A 17,939-nucleotide genomic window follows, 5' to 3' on the forward strand; every position below is an offset into this window, starting at 1 on the left:
GCGTGTGGTGAGGCAAGACGCCGCCAACGGCTCTAATGGTTCTAACGGTTCTAACGGTCGCGGCGCGTGCCGCGGGCTTTGGCGCCCTCTGTCGGCCTCACAGCTCACCTCAGAGCTCACCTCAGAGCCGGACCTCGGGGTGTTATTGGAGCGGCTTCACCAAATCGTCGATTAAGTGCAAATCAATCCCCGGCCATTTATCACGGCCTTCATCCGTCTTGCGAGGTTTGAGGTGGGGGAAAAAAAAAAAAATCGATGGGTTTGCCGTCGCTGGGGACCGATTGGGGGGGAGTTTGGAGAGCGACATCTGCTGCATCAGGGCAAGTGTTGATATCTATCATTGAGGAGAGAAATTGCCCAGTGGTGGGTGGGGAAGTTGGGGGGAAGGGGCTGTATGTGGCCTCTGAGGCTCCCAGTATGAATCCTTTCCAGTGCTATTGCCCATCTCCAAACACAGGTGTAATGGTGGAGGTGCCTTTTGCATGGAAGACATGGGTTGTCTTTCTTGGGCTGCACTAAGTGCTATCAGGGATGTGCAACAACGAGGTCAGTTGATGGACTGTGTTCAAAAGCAGAGCAACAGCACCTGTGGATATTTGCAGCCACCCCACAGCACACCTGCATGGTCAGCACACCTGTATGGTCAGCACACCTGTATGGTCAGCACACTGCTTCACCCTGCAGTACAGGATGGTCACTGATGGCTGCAGGTCAGTGCCAGCATTCTCCTTGCAGACACTTGGTATGTGAGTGAGTTTTCCACTCTAAGCAGCATCACAAAGAAGAGGGGAATGGCCAGCAAAGAAGGGCTGGTGGAGATGGCCATCTCTAAGCCACAATCTTGCTTGAGAAGCCCTTCCAATAACCTCCAGTCCTGCAGGAAGGAAGTTGGGTAAATGCTGTGATCTGTGGGAAATGAGGTAAGCCTGCTCAGAAAAACACGTGAGCCTGAAGGCAGCACTTGGAGATATAAAGAAAACAACACAGAAAGGGGGTTCATTTCCTCAGGCCTTTGATATCCCAATATCAAATCATAAGCATGAGCTGAGAGCTGGGGAATTAAAATGGCCAAGTGGCTTAAAGAAGCGAGCACAGTATATATGTGTGTGTGTGTATATCTATCTATCTATATGTATATATATGTATATATCAGTCCATTTTCACAGCTGTAATCTCTCCATGTTTCAACACAAACTGAATTGAAAGCTATCGTGTGTCTGTTCCTTCCCAGAGTCATAATTAGTTAAATGCAGTTTTCTTGCAGAAAGGAAATCTGGGCCTTAATCAGGCTTTGGTTTGTTGTGTTTTCCTGGTGATGTCAGCAATCTGACTGCAGTTGAGAGAAGCAGCTGAATGTATTACTGAACTTATCAGAAACTGTCATATTTCAAGCCAAGAAGGACCTGCTACCTCCTCCCGTCATTCAGGTGCTATTAATCTTTGATGCTGCACAGCTATTGGGATTAATGGGATGGGATGGGATGGGATGGGATAGGATAGGATGGGGGGGTTGTGTGGGTCTCTTTTACCTCCAGCAACTTTTATTAGAAGGCAAGAAAACAGAAAAGAAAGAGCCCCATTTTGAGGGTGATGATGGTGGTGTGTTTTCCACGTAAAATCTGGTGAAATCTCACTTGGAATCGGGGTGGTTGGTCCTGGTTCCCAGATTAAGGAATTAAAGATCGCCTCAAGTCTTCTCAAGTATTTAAGAAATGAACCATCTGTATAAGAATCTAGGACAGATTACACTTAACCTTATTCTCAAGCGAGAGATTAAGATGAGAACAGCTACTGTAATTAAGATGCTGCAGATGCTGTTCACTAAATATGCAGCACAGGAGAGATCCCAGGCTCTTGTACTGTGAGAGAGGGAAAAATTACACAAGGCCTCTTCTAAAAGAGCCCTTAGAATAGAGATGGGAGGAGATTTCCTTTATTTTTGCTTTTCTATTCATTTGGTTTAGTATTCAAAGGTTACAGCAAGAAAAGGATTGTCCTGAAACCCTTCTGGAAAGTAACTGATGGAGTGTCAGTATGAAATATTGAAGGTTGTGTGGAGAATCTGCCTTGCATTTTGCTGGACAGAAGGGTTCCTTGCTGATGCTTGCAAGATGTCCAGGTTTCCAAAGAGCTGCAGCATCTCAGGTAGGGAATGGATGAATATTGCTGAGTCAGGGATTTGTCACAGATGCTCAGGAAAGTCATTTTCTATGTGACCTTTTTATCTGGCAGCTCAGGAAAGATTTTTGGCTACCGTGACTCTTGGGTATAAGGTAAAATACCAGAGCATCAATCTAACCGGCCTTGAGAAAACTGCAGCAGCACTCTGGCTCCCATTGGGAAGCCTGAGCCTGGAACAGAGCGGAGTATTTCCAAGCAGTCATCTGTTAATCTTGTCATCATACATCAGTCTCATGCCTCTCATACAGCAGGTTTCCAAATTGGGCTGGTGAGAGAGAACTGAACCCCCAGCAGCACCGACTCCCAAAAAGGCAGGAAGAAATAACACAAACCCAAGGTTTTAAACATTCATTAGCCACTGTTGGTGCAGAGGTTGAACTGTTAGCAATGATGATTTCCTTTCATTTCTCCTTTGGGAGGATTTCTTAAAAATCAGAAAAGGTGCTTTTTATGAAGTTATTTGTCACAAAGTGGCTGAAATTCAGAGGCGTCCACTGCACACTCCTGAAATCAGTGTGGGAAATGACCACAGGCTGCTGGTCATTCCAGTGAAGATACCCACTTAACCCTTATCATCTAATCATACAATGGCCTGGGTTGCAAAGGCCCACAGTGCTCATCCAGTTCCAACCCCCTGCTGTGTGCAGAGTCACCAACCAGCAGCCCAGGCTGCCCAGAGCCACATCCAGCCTGGCCTTGAATGCCTGCAGGGATGGGGCATCCACAGCCTCCTTGGGCAACCTGTTCCAGTGCGTCACCACCCTCTGGGTGAAAAACTTCCTCCTAAGATCCAACCTAAACCTCCCATGTCTGTTCCACAACAGGAGAGCTTTTCCCCATTAACACACCTGGTCAGCTTGAGTACTGCCTAGGAGTGAATATTTTCCTAATCCTTCCCCTGACTGACAGCAGCTGTTGCTCTTTTAGGCTTACCCAGCATCCTGCAATAGACCTGACTCCACACCTGGTTCTCCCCTCTGCCTTTATGCCCAGCCTGGTGCTCTGCAGCCCTGCTGTGCTGCTGAGTGTTTGCCCACCCAGGCTGTGCCCTGCACTGTACCATCTTCATTATTTCCAAAGCCTCACCTGAAAGCATGGAGGGAACATCTTCAGAATATTATCTGAGCTTAATAGAAAGCAACATGTTTGAAACTGCTCCAGAAATGAGTTGTGCATTATTTAAAAAGGGAAGAGCATTATTACCTTCTTGCCTATCAGATCTCTTTTTTTCCCCAGGATGGCAGGGAGCTGCTTAAAATGAAAAATTGATCACAGTGAACAGCTAAAAACTGGTTTGCATAAGTCACAGTTATTATTCAGATATCACAATGCGAGGCAGTGAGAGCTCTGAATACTCACATGGAAGCATTTAAATATAAAGCTGAGCACTTCCAACCCCAAACAGTCCCTGCAGCCTGCCAACAAGCGAGAATCTTACTGGAATACACATAAATCATCGTGTTTCTGACAAATCCTGAAGAAGCAGGGGGAGGGGGGGAGCAGAATCCCTTGCTAATTCTCCTAGGCTGCTGTTTATTGAAATTAGGCAGCAAGGATAAACTATAGCTGGATCAATAATTATCTGTCTAATATAATCAAGTGGCTCCGATGAGAGCCTGCCGTTAAGCACAACTTCCTGCCAAAGGCCCGGACAGTGTTTCATGCAGTGAACTATCTGGAGACTCAAATGACAGGAGGCCAAGTGAGACGTGTCCTGCTGGGTGCTGCACTCCTGGAGGGAGCTCTGGTCGGCCCCAGGCTGCTCCCTTGGTGCTGTGTGATACGTTGTGGGAGGCAGGACAGCCAGGTGGGCTCATGGCTATGAATCACCTTGGCTCTGCCATGGGCATGCTGTTGGGCTGATGCATGGACAGGCAATCCCCTCACACAGCACAGAAGGATGTGATACTTATGTTGTTTTCTGTGCTGCAGTTCTTCTGTTCTCCTTCATTTATCAAGGAGTTCCTCATATTTCTCTGATTTTTAAGCTTCCCATTGAAGCTTCTCACTTCACATCTAAGAGTTACACTGACAGACAGCCTGGTTAAGCTGGGAATGAGCCATTTCCAAGCAACTTCCTTCTGTTTCCACAGTCCAGCTGCGGAACATTACAGGTCTGTAGGTGTTACTGACAGCTGTACATTGCAGCAATGTGTCCTACTGTGCTATGTCCTGTGAGCATGGCTGCAGAACGCATCAATTCTATGTAGAATAGATCCACGTGCATGAGTGTGCAAGTTCACTGCAGTGCTTGTGCACGGGCTGTGCCAATGCTGCTGACAGCAGCAGACATAGATCACATTGTGATACTGCTGAATGCTGCTTTGAAGTGGAATTCACAGATTTGGACCCTCCCAGCACCCCAAACTTACATCTGTTCCTGGAGCCACTTCATGTGTGTTCTTCTGATCTGCACAGCTTTATCTTAAATATCTTCCTTTTAAGATAAAATCCATCTGCTATGTCACCCGCACACTTGTAAGCTTTGCTTTGTCATTTAGCCTTAGTTGAACTGGTCTCTATCACTCAAGCCGTTATTAATTCTTGTTAGATAGCTGCAGATTAAAAGAGAAATGAAAATGCTATTTATTCTAGAAGGAGAAAAATAAGCCTCAGTGCCTCCAATGGAACAGCAGTTTGGCTATCCAGATACAAAGGAAGCAGCTTCAAAACCTCTGTAATTCTTGGCTCTGATATGAGTAAGTGTGAAGTCAAACGTGCACATGGATGTTCACAGGGCTGAACCCCTCTCCAAACACCCTCCTCAGCGAATGCAGTGGTCGAGGCCATGAATAAAACATCTCCACTGGGCTCAGTGTTCTGCCCAGGCTCAGTTCATTTCTACTTACTGATGATTACTCACCGAATGTAAAGTCTGTAGAAATCTAACTAATTGGTTACCGTGTCCTGGAGGCTGCACCCTGTGGGGGATCGATTGCTGGGGCTCAGGGTTTGTGTGTTCCTGCAGCAGGATGCTGAGCTACTGCCTGTCCATTCCACACTGCTCTGGAGCCAAAGCTTGCTGATAAGAAACAGAAAGTGAGATCAAGAGGAGTTCCACTCTGAAAGCAAGCTGATGAATGTGTTCTAACAACCGACCCTATGTTCTGTTTAGCAGCTCCTAAGTCAGGGATGCAAGGTGCCTTTCTGTCCAGAGTAAAAGCTTTTGGCTTCAGCTGGCTCCAGGACCGCAGAGCTGATCCCCACTTGGTTTTTTCCTATGCCTCAGTCTCCCTGTCCCCACATGGGGTTGGTGCCACAACCATCTCACCGTGAGCTCAGCCCTGTGACCGTTCAGCAGATGCCAAGAGCTGTGGCTTGGAGGGGGTTATCAAAAGCTGCCTTGCTGCTGTTCTGCCCCACCATTCCGTACCTGCAGGCAGGTTCTGACAGCCAGGAAGCATTTAGAAAATGAGTGTGTGCATAACATCTGCATACACCAGCTGATTGCAGGGCTCTGAGGGATCACAGCTGGACATCCTTCTCCTTTACATGTAGGCACTTGTGTTCTATGATGTGCCTGACCCTTCTTTCTTTGGTTGTAGTGATTCCTCTTGCAGGGGATGCAGCATCTCAATGGAGTAAGTGACAGCGAGGGGTGAGGGCTTTATAACCATAAGGATCACCTGGTGTTTGTCGGCATGGCTTAATCCCTTGCCTGTTTCTCCACTGATTCCCCCAGCTGAGGAACAAAGCCTGCAAGGAACCAACTTAAAAAAAAAATAAAATAATAATAATGCCTGAAACTAAAGGAAATCAAAAGCAAATTATTTCCCAGATTATAGCCCTCCAGAGCTGCTGAGATATTGCCTATTTTTCACAGCAGACAAAAACATTTTCCTGGGGATCAATTTAGCTTCCAGAAGTCGGCTCCTTTCAACCCATAATCCATCATATTTCCCCATTTGCAATCTCTCTGTGTCTGAGTGTTTTAAGTTTCCTATGAATTATTTTATAAAGAGTATAAAGAGGCCTTTCTTTCTGCTGAAATGAGGGAGTTGCCTTGCTGCCCTATCAGGTCAGATACCATTAGACTGTTGTACAAGGGGGCCCTGCCATCCATACCTCCATATTGGCAACTACCTTAGTAGGCTCATCTGTCAAAGAGATCCAGTAATCAATCACTGTGGTGATCAATATGCAGCTTATGCATTCATCATTCCTTTGAGGAGACTATTAGGATGAAGTTGTCAGTGAAACAGGAACAAAGGGAGAAATATACTGAGATGGCTGAGGGTTGTAGATGCGTGTTGGGGCAAGAAGAGGAGCTTAGAGAGAGGAAATACAGCCCTGCTGAAAAAAGGGAAGGAATTTTGCACCTTGAGTGAAGGAGAAGGTTGTGACAGATTTATCCGGGTGCCCACGAGCACAGTGCAGGGGGTGACTCATCTTTCAAGAGACAGAGCAATGTAAAAATTTCCAGATCTCTTGATTGGTGTGTCAGCATGATTTGTGGCTGCTCTGCCAAGGTAAATGGGTACGGCGAGGAGCTGGGCACAAGCAAACCAAGCAGCAGCACAGTGTGGGAAAGCTTAAGGATGAACACACGGGAAGCATGCTGAGGCAGGGAGGGGACTATTTATTTATTACCTTGATCTCACGCCTCTATTCCATTTAATCTGAACCCCGGAATTATTGCAAACACTGATGATTGCTTCTGCCTGGAAAAACACAGCAGGGTACTTCCTGGTCTCACAGCACAGCACATGGAGGCACTGCTGATGAGCATAAGATCCCTGTCTGGGGCACTGCCACCTGGCTGTGCTCCCTGGGTAGCAAGAGGGGCAGGGAGAAGGGTGTTCATCAGCTGGTGATGGAAGGACAGATAGATGCCATGGGTGCTGGTAGGCAGTTGCTTACTGCCATCACCCTGCTGATGCCCGGGCTCTTGTGCCTCAGGCACTGGGCCAGATGGGTTCCTGCCATGAGAAGAGTGGGGCTGGTACCCAGCTCTGTTAGTCCAGTGGACTTATGGGGAAAGAGTTAATTCAGCCGGGCCCTTGGGAAGTTGCAGGCTCACTTCTGATTATTCCCTTGTCTGGATGGCAGAGCCATTATTTAGTCGCTGTAATAATTTACATTAATTGGATGTAATGCATAACAAATTTATGAGACTGAGGCTAGGCTCGACTTTTGCATGAAACTCATCATTATGATGTGCTGACCGAGCACTGGGCAAAGCAACAGAAAAGTGCAAGTGCATTCTCCTTGTATCTGCCACCACCCTGGTGCCCACAGAAGCCCCTTGCTGGTCCCTGTGGCTCTGCTGCCCTTTTAGGAGTCCAGCTTCAGTCTCATCAGCAGAACCAGTGGTCCAACCAATGTCCCAATGGAGATCTTCCATCTTCCTTGCTCTGCACATCACTTTCCCCTCCTGTGGGAAGTACAGCTCACACCATTGGGAAAAAGGATATGGCTGCGTGCCATGGGTTGCCTCCTTTTTGGCTGCATGTTGAACTGAAAGAGAAAAAAGCCTAAAGATTTCTCCAGCAGAGCAGGAGGGCTGAGCCAGGTCCCTTCAACCAGTGGGGCCAGGAGGTTCTGACCAGGTCAGCGAGGCTTTGGAAACAAAGAAGGAACAGCCAGCAGCGTGATCCGTGGTGCTAATTAGTTTGACCCCCTTAAAGCAACACTGATGACCTCTGACCGCCGACTCCTTCCGCTGTGATCCAATAAAAGTCGAAGGAATGAATTTTGCTTAGCATGTGGCCCCATGGTATTTATCTCTTAACTAATTTGTAAAAAACCTCGGAAAACATCGAATCCTTCCATTAACCTTCATGTCCTCACTTTACAAGGTGTGGTTTCCCTCTCTGCTGCAATGACCATTCATAAACACAGGATTAACCCCCCCACCACAACTACTGTTGCCCTAAGGCAAAGCCAAGCTGGTTCCATTCTGGGTGCTCCCTTCCCCAGTCCTGACTGAAGAACATCAGGAAACAAGGAATAGATCTGGCATTCCACGACAGTCCAAGCAGTGACCACGAGTCTCAAGTCCTTCTCTCTTGTCAGCCACTTCCAGGCTGCCTTATATCTTAGTCCTTCGTGCCAATAATTTATTATGGAATTAAGTGTATTGCATAGGAATCGTGCCAGTAATGCTTTGCCAGTATATGTACAACACTTTGTTAATTAAAAGTATTAGGCAATATAGACTCCATTGTTGGAAATTAATCAGTTTAATCATGAAGAGGATTGAATATCATAGTTAAAAATAATAGCTTTAGTCAAACACCAAGGTGAGTGCCCAGCAGGAGATACATTTTCTCTCTAAGAAGTAAATCATTGCTCGTGTTCTCCCTGCCCAGCGCAGTGTGTGGCACTCAGAAGGTGGAGCCCAGGAGATGCAGGGAAAGGGAAAAGGGACCAAATTTAGGGTTTGCCATCTCCAGCCCATTCCATCCCTGCCTGGAGTGGATTTGATAGCAGGAGCCCTGAGTGCAGGTTGGATGCTCATGGGTGTCTGAGCATTGTCTGCTGCAGTAAATCTGGGCCTGAAGGGAACAGGGCGTTGAAAACATCCCTCACCTGTGCTGTCATGGTGGGCTGCCGTCCCCCAGCCCCATTTCCCTCCTTTGTCTGTCCTTCTCCTCTTCCAGTAATCATGGCCTGAGACCTTTACATTGGGAATTGTGGGGTTTTTTTTTCACTCTAAGACGAAAAGAACAATTTGCTCTCTTCATCTAAAAAAGAAATAAATAATAATAATGATTTATTCTTCTTTTACTTCCCTCTCATAAATCAACCCTGGCCAAGGCTGCAGAAGGGCAGGCTTTGGGAAGAATAGAACGCTGAAGCTTGGGGGTGTAAATAAAAACTGCATCCCAAACAGTTTCCAGGTATCCTCTGGAGCCAAAATTTCATCTCGAAGACAAATAAGGGGATGGCATTGGTTCAAGGCAGCAATAAGCTCCCGAGCTGAGGCTTTGCACTGCCTACATAAGGAGTCAGCATCAGACCCAGTGGTGCTGTGCTGTTTATGGAAGTCCACCTTGGGGCTATAAAGTCTATTTCCCTTGTTTGTTTGGGGGATTATTCCTTTCTCTTGAGTAGGAATGGAGCACAGGGGGACTGGAGGAGGTTTAATCCCCGGGACAAGAGGAAACCTTCAAAAAGGTTAATTGCTGGGCTTTGCATTTTGTCGAGTGCTGCTGCTCACGTTACAGCAGCAATGCCATCTGCTCGGCGCAGGGCTGCCCTGCATAATTCACCAGCTTGGCGTGTTGGTGTTCTGGGAGCCATTCATGAGGAAGTCACCTTTAGGCAGAGCTCAGGTGACAGTTACCCAACACCCCGGGGTTGACTTCTGCTCCCTTGTCCTTTTGCCCTCGCGGTTCCTATCCCCAGGAGGGAGGGCAGGATGCTGCTGGGTGGTCTGTCCCCCTGCAATGTCCCCATCCCCTCCTCACTGCAGCCCCTGCTCAGGGTTGGGTGCTGCTCCCTGCCCAGCATTCTCCTTGCCCCATGCATGGAGGTGAAGCTGCAGCCCCTGATCCCACATCCACAGGTATTGCCTTTTTCTTCCCATCTTAGAAACTCAACCTTATTCAGAATTCTCTTTTGCTTCTTTAGTGCCCTCAGAGCCACACAGGACTTCATCTCCTACCATCCTACACAAGAAGAATTTCAGGGCCCTGCTTTGCCAACCTCACACAGGTAACTAATATGTGGGGGATCTTCCCCTACCACTCCACACCCAGACCTTATGTGGGGTGAGGCGTTTCCACAAGGATTCTTAACCTGATATTGAGGCTGTCTCCTGTGCCAGCACAGCCATCTCCTCGTCTCCTGCATGTAACCCGAGTTCTCACCCCTGCTTTAATAGCAACCTCTGCATGAATATTTAACCAAGGACCTTAGCAGAGAGCTCCAGCTAACATGTGGCAAACAGATTTCCAGGACAATAAACCCTGCTAAAGTGATGATGCATAAAGAAACCTGGGAGGAAAGGGAAGGGTCATGCCTAGAGAGATCAGGCAGTTTGCACACAGGTGCCCCATGCAGACTGGAGACAAGAAAAGGATCTGGGGCTGTGGAAGGAGTGCAGCAGGAATGGGAGCAGAGGAGAGCATGAGCAGCCCAAATCTGATTGGTTCTGAAGCTGTGCCTGGGGTGGTTTAACCAACATCTTTGCAAGGAGATCAGTCCATCAGTGCTCAGTGGCAGCCTGGTAGTTTTCCTGCTTACTGCCCAGTTTCTTGTATAGAGAGAAATAGGGAACAAATGTTTTTTGATTCATTTTCTTTGATACAGTCCTGGTTATTCTCAGTACATTTTACACAGGTAAATCTGTGGTTCTGGGGTTCATTAACTGTGAAACTGAGGATTCGTTTCAGATTTAATTAGAGATTAATTTGGCTATTTCCATTCAGCCACCAAAGAGAAAACCAACAACGCTGTCAATAGAAGAAGTATTCCTGCTTTATTGAGTGGTCTGAGTGTTAAAAATAATCTCTGCTGCTCTCTTCAGCCAAAAAGAGGCTCTGACCCCCACCCCCCCAAGGACTCATTAATGATAAAGGGCCCAGATTATCAAATTAAATGAAATTACTTTGACCCAAGTGAGGACAGCAGGTTAATTTTTGCATTAACCATGGCCGTGCTCATGCCTGAACTGCTCTCTGCTCTCACGCCCAGGGGGACACCAAGAGGTGAAGGTCTCCACCAGTCTGTGCTGTTGAAATATTGGTTATCTCCCTGAGTTTCCCCTGCAAGAAGGTTGAGCAGATTTACAGAGCAGGGCCGACGTGAACCGAAGCACCATTTGCACAGAACAATTTTCTATTCAATCCCTGCACAACCATGCCCTGGGACCAGCCAGGCTCCCCCTCTTCTTGCACAAAACTAAAGAGAGAGGGCCAGGAAATCCTTCAGGAAAATTCATGAGGCTTTGCAGCAACCCAGCAGTGAAGGCATTGCTGCAGAGGAGAGGCAGCAGTGGGCTGTGCCTGCAGGGCTCAGAGTGGCACAGCCATCCCATGGGCTGGGGGGGGACAGGTTGCTCCCCAGTGCTACTCGCTGCTGCTCAGCTCTGCAATGCATTGACGTTCACCAGGTGAACATGCTATTACTTTGCATATTAATAATATCTTATTACATTTGTTCTTAAGAGTGGTATCAAGTTGAGGCAAGGAGGATTAATGGCACCTCAGTAATATTTACATATTTACATTATTAAAAAGCAATACATCTTTTAGACAGCCCCACGCATGGTGTAGAATTGCAGATGCTGCTCCTCTGCCCGATGTGGGTCCCGTTCTGTCTCTATATCCCAGCCTCATGCTCAGTCCAACCCATGGTCCCAGGCAGAACTTGGCTCCCTGACACCTCAGAGCCAACAGTGCCCCAAGCAGCCACAGGGGGACACAGTGGGAACAAAAGGGATGGGCTCTGCCTTGGGTCCCTGCCCAGAGACCGGAGCATGGAGCAAAGGAATCTCCCATATCGCAACCTCAGGGAAAAGCTTCACAACTCAGCTAAAGGCTCCCAGTCACCTCCAGCTTCCTAAACTTAATTAAAGCTGCCAGCATCTAATTAAACCACTTAATTAAGGGCCACATTGTCAGTAGGTAAAGATGGAACAGACTTAATTATTTAACACAATGACAAGAAAGAAAAAACCCACCTGAAATCCATGACATGTCCCAGGTGGGCTGAGCAGCCCCAGGGCTGTAGGCACAGGGTAACCTGGGTATCCCATGGGCACAGTGCCACCCACCATGGCCATATGTGTCCCTGGTCTGTCAGGTGTCACCATGATTCACCATTACCATATATCCCCTTACACTGCCATGTGCCACCCCACAGTGCCACAAGACTGTGGACAGGCTATAGGGACCTATCTCAAATTTCTACAGAACAGGAAATATTCAACGTGAGGGCTGCACCCTGACCCCAAACCAATGCATGTGGGGCAGACTGTACCCCAACCCTTATGTGAAGCAGCCTCTGCCCCTGAGCAGTGCCTGCATCTCCCCCAGCAGCTGCTTTGTGTCATTTCAATCTTCTTCCTCCTGTCCCTGCTCAATGCCCCCATTCGGGTGATGTCACCCAGGTGACTCTGGGGCTGGCACTCTGCTGGGGAGATTGATGGCAGCATCTCATCGATAAATCCATACAGACCTGAACCCTGTGATAAACGTGCAGGAGGTAAAGGCAACGGTTAATATCTTCAAAATAGGCCCCAGAGCCTTCGAGTGCAGCCAGGGAGGGAAGCACCAGTGACCCTTGTTAATCTTTTTATTGGCTCAGGAGCTATTGGCACCTTTCGCTGGCCAGAAATTTGCAAGCCTTCAGGGAGCAATGATTTCACAGTCGGGGGCTCTGAGAGAGAGAAAAGAAATCCCTTTGGTTCCTAAAATGGGACCATTCTTCCAGATGAAAATTGACATTTTTGTTTGAACTTCACGACCCCCAGTAATCACACTAATGGCTGCGAGCTGGCCACGGCCAGGACGGATGGGCCAGTATGGATTGCTGGAAATGGGCCGGGAAGTGGGAATGGTGGGGGCTGCTGGCAGCCTGCTCAGCACTCTGGGGTGCTTCTGACCTGCTCTGTGGGGTCACTTCTGAATTAGGTTTGATCTCGGTTACTGGCAAAGCCTTTGGGATGGCAGCTGCTGGGTGCTCTCGTCCATCTATCCATCCATCCATCCATCCATCCATCCATCCATCCATCCATCCATCCATCCATCCATCCATCCATCCATCCATTCATCCATCCATGTCAGTCTCTTTCCCTTCCTTTCCACATGTGCAGCCCAGGTGTGCAGCAATGCCACACCGAGGGGAGGCAGAGGGAGGGCAGTTGCCTTGCTCAGCTGATGCTCGTTACATGGGTGGGGGTGTGTGAGATCAGCAGCTGGGCAAAAGTGGTGCAGAGCTTACAAAAATAGCTCTGGGGGACTGCACTGTGCTCCTTGGTTTAGTAGGATGCTAAAAGGGGATTTATGGTGTCTTTCTGAGCAAGGTGGTGTGGACTGCTGCAAAGAAAGTGATGTTGTCCCCATTAAAAAAGAAGAGAAACATCAGGTATGAGTGCTGGAATGAAAGTCACAGAGGATGGCAATGCTGTTGTTTTCATCTGCATTGTGCAGCCAGGGTCAGGAATGTAAGTAAGAATGCAAAAGGGTCTTTTTACTTTTTAAATACCTCATTTAGTAGGTTAATATTCCATGTTATTTCAGGCTGCTTTCTTTGTGCATCTGCCACCCAAGCTCATACAGATGTTTTGGGATCCTTTAATCCTGACAAAGGACTTAGTGTTAAGGAAAAATGGGTTACATAAAGATCCTTATCTCCTTAAGAAACAAAGCATGTTTGGGGCATATTGTGTACAAAACAAGACTAAAATAGAGGCAGAACATCCTGTGGCCACTTACCAGATGTGCAAGTTGGGTGACCTAACTCTCATCTGCTCCTTCTCCCTGCAGGAGCCCTTTGGGTGATGGCATCCCCTGCTATGGGCTTGGCTCAGGCTGCTGTTTGCTCCCACCCCATCTGCTTCCCAGCACTCAGTATTCCATCCTATGGAACTGACAGAGTTCTCACACTCGTGTGCCTCTCGTGATTGATCCAGCCCACGTAAATTACCAAAAGGAGTTGCAATCCTCTGGGGTCTGAGGCAGAATATCAAAGGAGCACGAGCTCGTGCTGCTTTAATTAAAACTTAGTTTAATTAAAAACCTTCAGAGCTTTATTAGACTCGGTAATTGATTTAATTTTCTTGTGGAATTCTATTACAACACGCTTCCAGCATGCTGGCTTCGGGATCCTGGCTGTAGGACCATCCTCCATCCCAGACAGCCCCAGCATCACCCTGGGCTGCAGTGCAGGGAGGTGCTGGGGCTTTTCCGCCCAGGACACAGGGAATGAAGCTGCAAAATATAAAGGGGGTAACTGAGGGGGGGGGGGGAAATGACACCCGGTGCTTGTCTGTTGTGTATTTATTTCATAACATCCAGAATTAATAAGATACAGGAGTTAAAGGAACCATGGCAACTGAATGCAGAAAGGGCTGTCCTTGTAAATAAATGAATTCATAAATAACTCACAAGTGCTGATATAAAAAGTCATGGGAATCTAATGCAATGTTAATGCAATTCAAGCCTTCTCTTTTTTTTTTTGCAAGCTGTATTATAACACAAGGTGCACCGTGCTCTGCTCTGTGCTACAAGTGTCATTCTTAAGATAATAGAAGCTGCTAATTGTACCGGGAGCTGGGCTGTGATTGATGAGGGCTTTGGGTTTTTGTCTCCTTCACGTTCTTGTTGGCAACACGTTGCATTATGAAGTTGAGGGCTGCTCTGCCTGCGATGAACATGGGGAGAACAGAACGGAGGTGAATCGTGGGTCCCTTCCCAGCCCCATAGAGCTGGCAGCAGCCTTGTGCAAAATGCTGCCTCCTGGGTGCAGCTCCTGATGGGGTCACTTGGTTTGCTGGTGCCAACACTCAGACTTTTAAAAAGCCAGACAGAAAAATGGGCCAATGTGTCCATTGAGAGGGTGATAGTGCTGCATTTTTGGAAGCAATGCTTGCAGCTCTTATTTCTGTGCTCTCCGCACTGATAAAATGATTTTCCCTTTGGAGGTAGGTGCAACTTGAGATCCGCATTTCCCCAGTCTGAGGGTAAATAGAGAGGCAGAGCTCTGATCTACAGGGAAATCTGCTTTAGATTACTGCAGTGGTTTTCGTGTTTGAAAAGACGCTGCTTTTACATGCGGGTTTGTTTGAAGATGATCTGATAAATCCTTTATTACTCTTCTCTCAGCCTGTTTTTATTCGTAGGGCTAATGCTGTGTAATGACTCTGAAAAGCCCTTTCCTCCTCCACAGTGCACTCACAGAATGACCCGGGTTGGAAGGGACCTCGATGATCATGAAGCTCCAACGCACAGCCCGAACAGACGCGATGTCCACAAGGCACAAAGCTCCAGGAGCTTCTCCCCACCCACCATCAAGGCGCTGCTCCGCACTGAGCGCACATTCTCTCTGGGACGGACGGTACCGAACCCTCAGCGGACACAAAGTTGTCCCGACCCCGGGGTCTGGGGTTGGAGAAGCGCTCGGAGCCGCCGTAACGCTGGGACAGCAGCTCCGCCTGGCGGGGCGCGACCGTACGCGCAATGCCAACCCCGGGGACGGCGGGGATGCGGAGCCAGAGGCTGAACCTGCTGGTCTGAGAGATGCCGTGAGGGAAAGAGCAAAGAAGGAAAGGAAAAATTGCACCGATGCCTTCCATGCACCCCAAAGAAAAGGAAGGTTTCTGACATAGCAAACCCCTTGGTGCTGAGGGCGGTGCCGTGGTGGCTTTGTGTGCTGACTGATGCAGGGAGAGCTGCAGGACCCCGGAGCTGGTACAGCACCACTGCAGGAGCGGGAATTGGTTCTGCTTTCTGCTACATGGAATTTGGTTTGATTAGTCTAATCTACTGCATTATTATTTACCACATGCAAATCTCTTCAAACTGATTAAAGCTGACATTTAAGCTAAGAGATGAGATCTGGAAAGGAGTAATAAGGAAAAATTATTACCCCAGCTTTTACAGTGTAGATTTGTTGGGTAGATCGATTACATCTAAAATTTAAGGTTGAGACTTGACCCTAAATCTCCTTTAAGGAAAAGGGAAGAATTAAATCCTCAGTTTGTTATATTTCAGCTTTACAGCAGAACCCACAGGGGTTTGTACAGGTGCTGCTGGTTTGGAATGGTGGGTTTGGATATCAGAGGTAACCAGCAATGAATGCTAGCTTGCAAAACCTCACATCAACATGTTTATTGTCTTTAAGACCTGGAATTATGGCTATAAGACCTTCCTAAGGCTATGGAGTTATACAGAGCAAGCAGTTGTTTCTGGGCTGCTGAAGTAGAACTGTGAGCTGTATACTGGATATATCTTCAGCACACACAGGTTTGTGCCTGTATATTTCTGCTGCTGACCAAATGGTGTAAGAGCTCTACGTTTATACAGTGCAAGCCCTGATTCAAATAAAAGGTGAGAAAAAGGGGAAGCTGCCCTCTATGAAGTATATTTTACAGTGAGGGTGTTGGGGAAGAGGGAAAGAGCACTGCAATGAGTTTGTTCCCACAGTCGCTATATGGTCATTGTTAAGCTTTGTAAAACAGATGTAGAAAGGTTATGGACCACATAAAGGTCTGATTTTTGGAGATCCAGGGTTGGATACCTCACAGCCTCCTTCACACGAACCTGTAAAAGGAAAACCTCTCCATACAACCTTGCTTATGCTTGCAAAAAATCAGATGTTTAGCCCTCCACAAGCAATAGTATTGAAAGCTTTTCCTAGACAGGGGTCAGATCCATTTTATTGTAAGAGCAGCTCCAATCAAAGTGCAAAAGGACAGAGCTAAAGGACATCGCAGCATGACGAAGCTCTTACTCCAGCTCCAGGAGTGCAGTGGTGCATTGGAGCTGGAGAGCAGGATGGGAGGCTGCAGCCCCTGCCTTGTGTTCAGAGCTGAAGGTCTCAGTCACACACTGAGCAAACGCCTGTGGATGGAATTGCTTCGCTTCTAAACTCCTCCCACGTTGGAAGGAGAACGACTCCATGAGTGAACACTAATTTGTTCAGAAAAGAGCCATCCATGAGATGTGTTTTAACTATTTACTGTAAAATAAATACCCCAAAAAAAGATGGGAATAAGACATTTCCACTACAAAACAGTTGTGACAACTCAGCTGCTGCTCCATCCTGCCCCCAGCCTGGCAAGCACGTCTTGCATTCTCATCTCAGCACACGCTGCATTGGAGGCTCTTCATGTGCAGCACCACGGTAATTTATCATTAGCAGCTCTCCAAATTATTCTAGTGTTGATTAAATTAGTAAATGCAATCACAATCTGAAGCGAGTTAATTGAGAGAATTTATTTGGTCCTGACAGTTTTATGCATGTTTGATTAAGTATTATAAGGTTTGTTTTTGATTTTGCATAATTTAACTTTAAATCCTGAGCTGGGGGGGGAGCATCAACTATTAATGACCAAAATAAACCCCCTTTAGGATGCGTATATTTATGATTTATTTCTAAAGGCAATATCTTCCAGCTTTGTTTTTTGTTCCATTGCCAAAGTGACAAATATGTTTAAAGCAACGTTTTGAGCAGTCGGGTTCACGCTATAAATCTCATGAAATGTCTACAATTCATTAAAAGTTTTGAAAGAGGTACAAGTTAGCATTTATATTGCAACAAGTGACATATAAATGTGTATGTTTGTCTCTGAAGGGTGCTGTAATATATAGCGGCAGCAGCTAGCTGCTCTGACTGGTACTAATGGCCCGCACTCGGTGTTGATGATAAGTTTCATCACAAATCTTCAATGCTGTCAACACAAAACTGTTCAATCAACAGGGATATGAGTTGTGTCTTTAGTAAAATTAGCACGGGGAAGAAATACAGCCCAGAGCCGTGCTGGGGGCGGGTCCCCTTTGGGCTGAAGCACAGACGTCTCTTCAGGCCCTTACCTCTCTGAATGTCAAAGCTTCAATTCACGGCTGCCTCAAGGACTGCGTATTTGTTATGAAGACATGTGTTCATTTCAGCAGGTCAATGTATTTCAGGCTGAAGACTGAGTCCTGCTGCCTCAGGACCTAAGAAATGAAAAGGGGTTGTCTTAGCACCTGTGTTGTGGCATCATCCCCCATGCTGGGGTTGTGCTGTGCATGTGGCTGGGTGCTGCTGGAGGGAGGCTTTGTCTAAGCCTGGAGGTATTGCTGCAGAATGCTGGAGCCCCCCTTTGC

At 47.3% G+C, this 17,939-nt stretch overlaps 1 long non-coding RNA gene across 7 annotated transcripts; it reads left to right on the forward strand.

Moving 5' to 3' along the window:
- Window positions 1–133: 133 nt before the first annotated feature.
- On the forward strand, window positions 134–16,242 carry LOC107321721. Of its 7 annotated transcripts, none has more exons than XR_004309108.1 (6): window positions 143–232; window positions 458–1,427; window positions 1,974–2,145; window positions 9,757–9,840; window positions 13,154–13,294; window positions 13,617–14,089. It is a non-coding gene; the product is annotated as an uncharacterized LOC107321721 (long non-coding RNA). The 7 variants fall into 7 exon arrangements; XR_001558654.2 differs by lacking the exon at window positions 13,154–13,294 and having other exon boundaries at window positions 458–710; window positions 1,265–1,427; window positions 13,617–14,081; XR_001558652.2 differs by lacking the exon at window positions 13,154–13,294 and having other exon boundaries at window positions 134–225; window positions 13,617–14,085.
- The last annotated feature ends 1,697 nt before the right edge of the window (window positions 16,243–17,939 follow it).

The sequence above is a fragment of the Coturnix japonica genome, chromosome 17 (genome assembly GCF_001577835.2).
Source record: "Coturnix japonica isolate 7356 chromosome 17, Coturnix japonica 2.1, whole genome shotgun sequence".
NCBI lineage: Eukaryota > Metazoa > Chordata > Aves > Galliformes > Phasianidae > Coturnix > Coturnix japonica.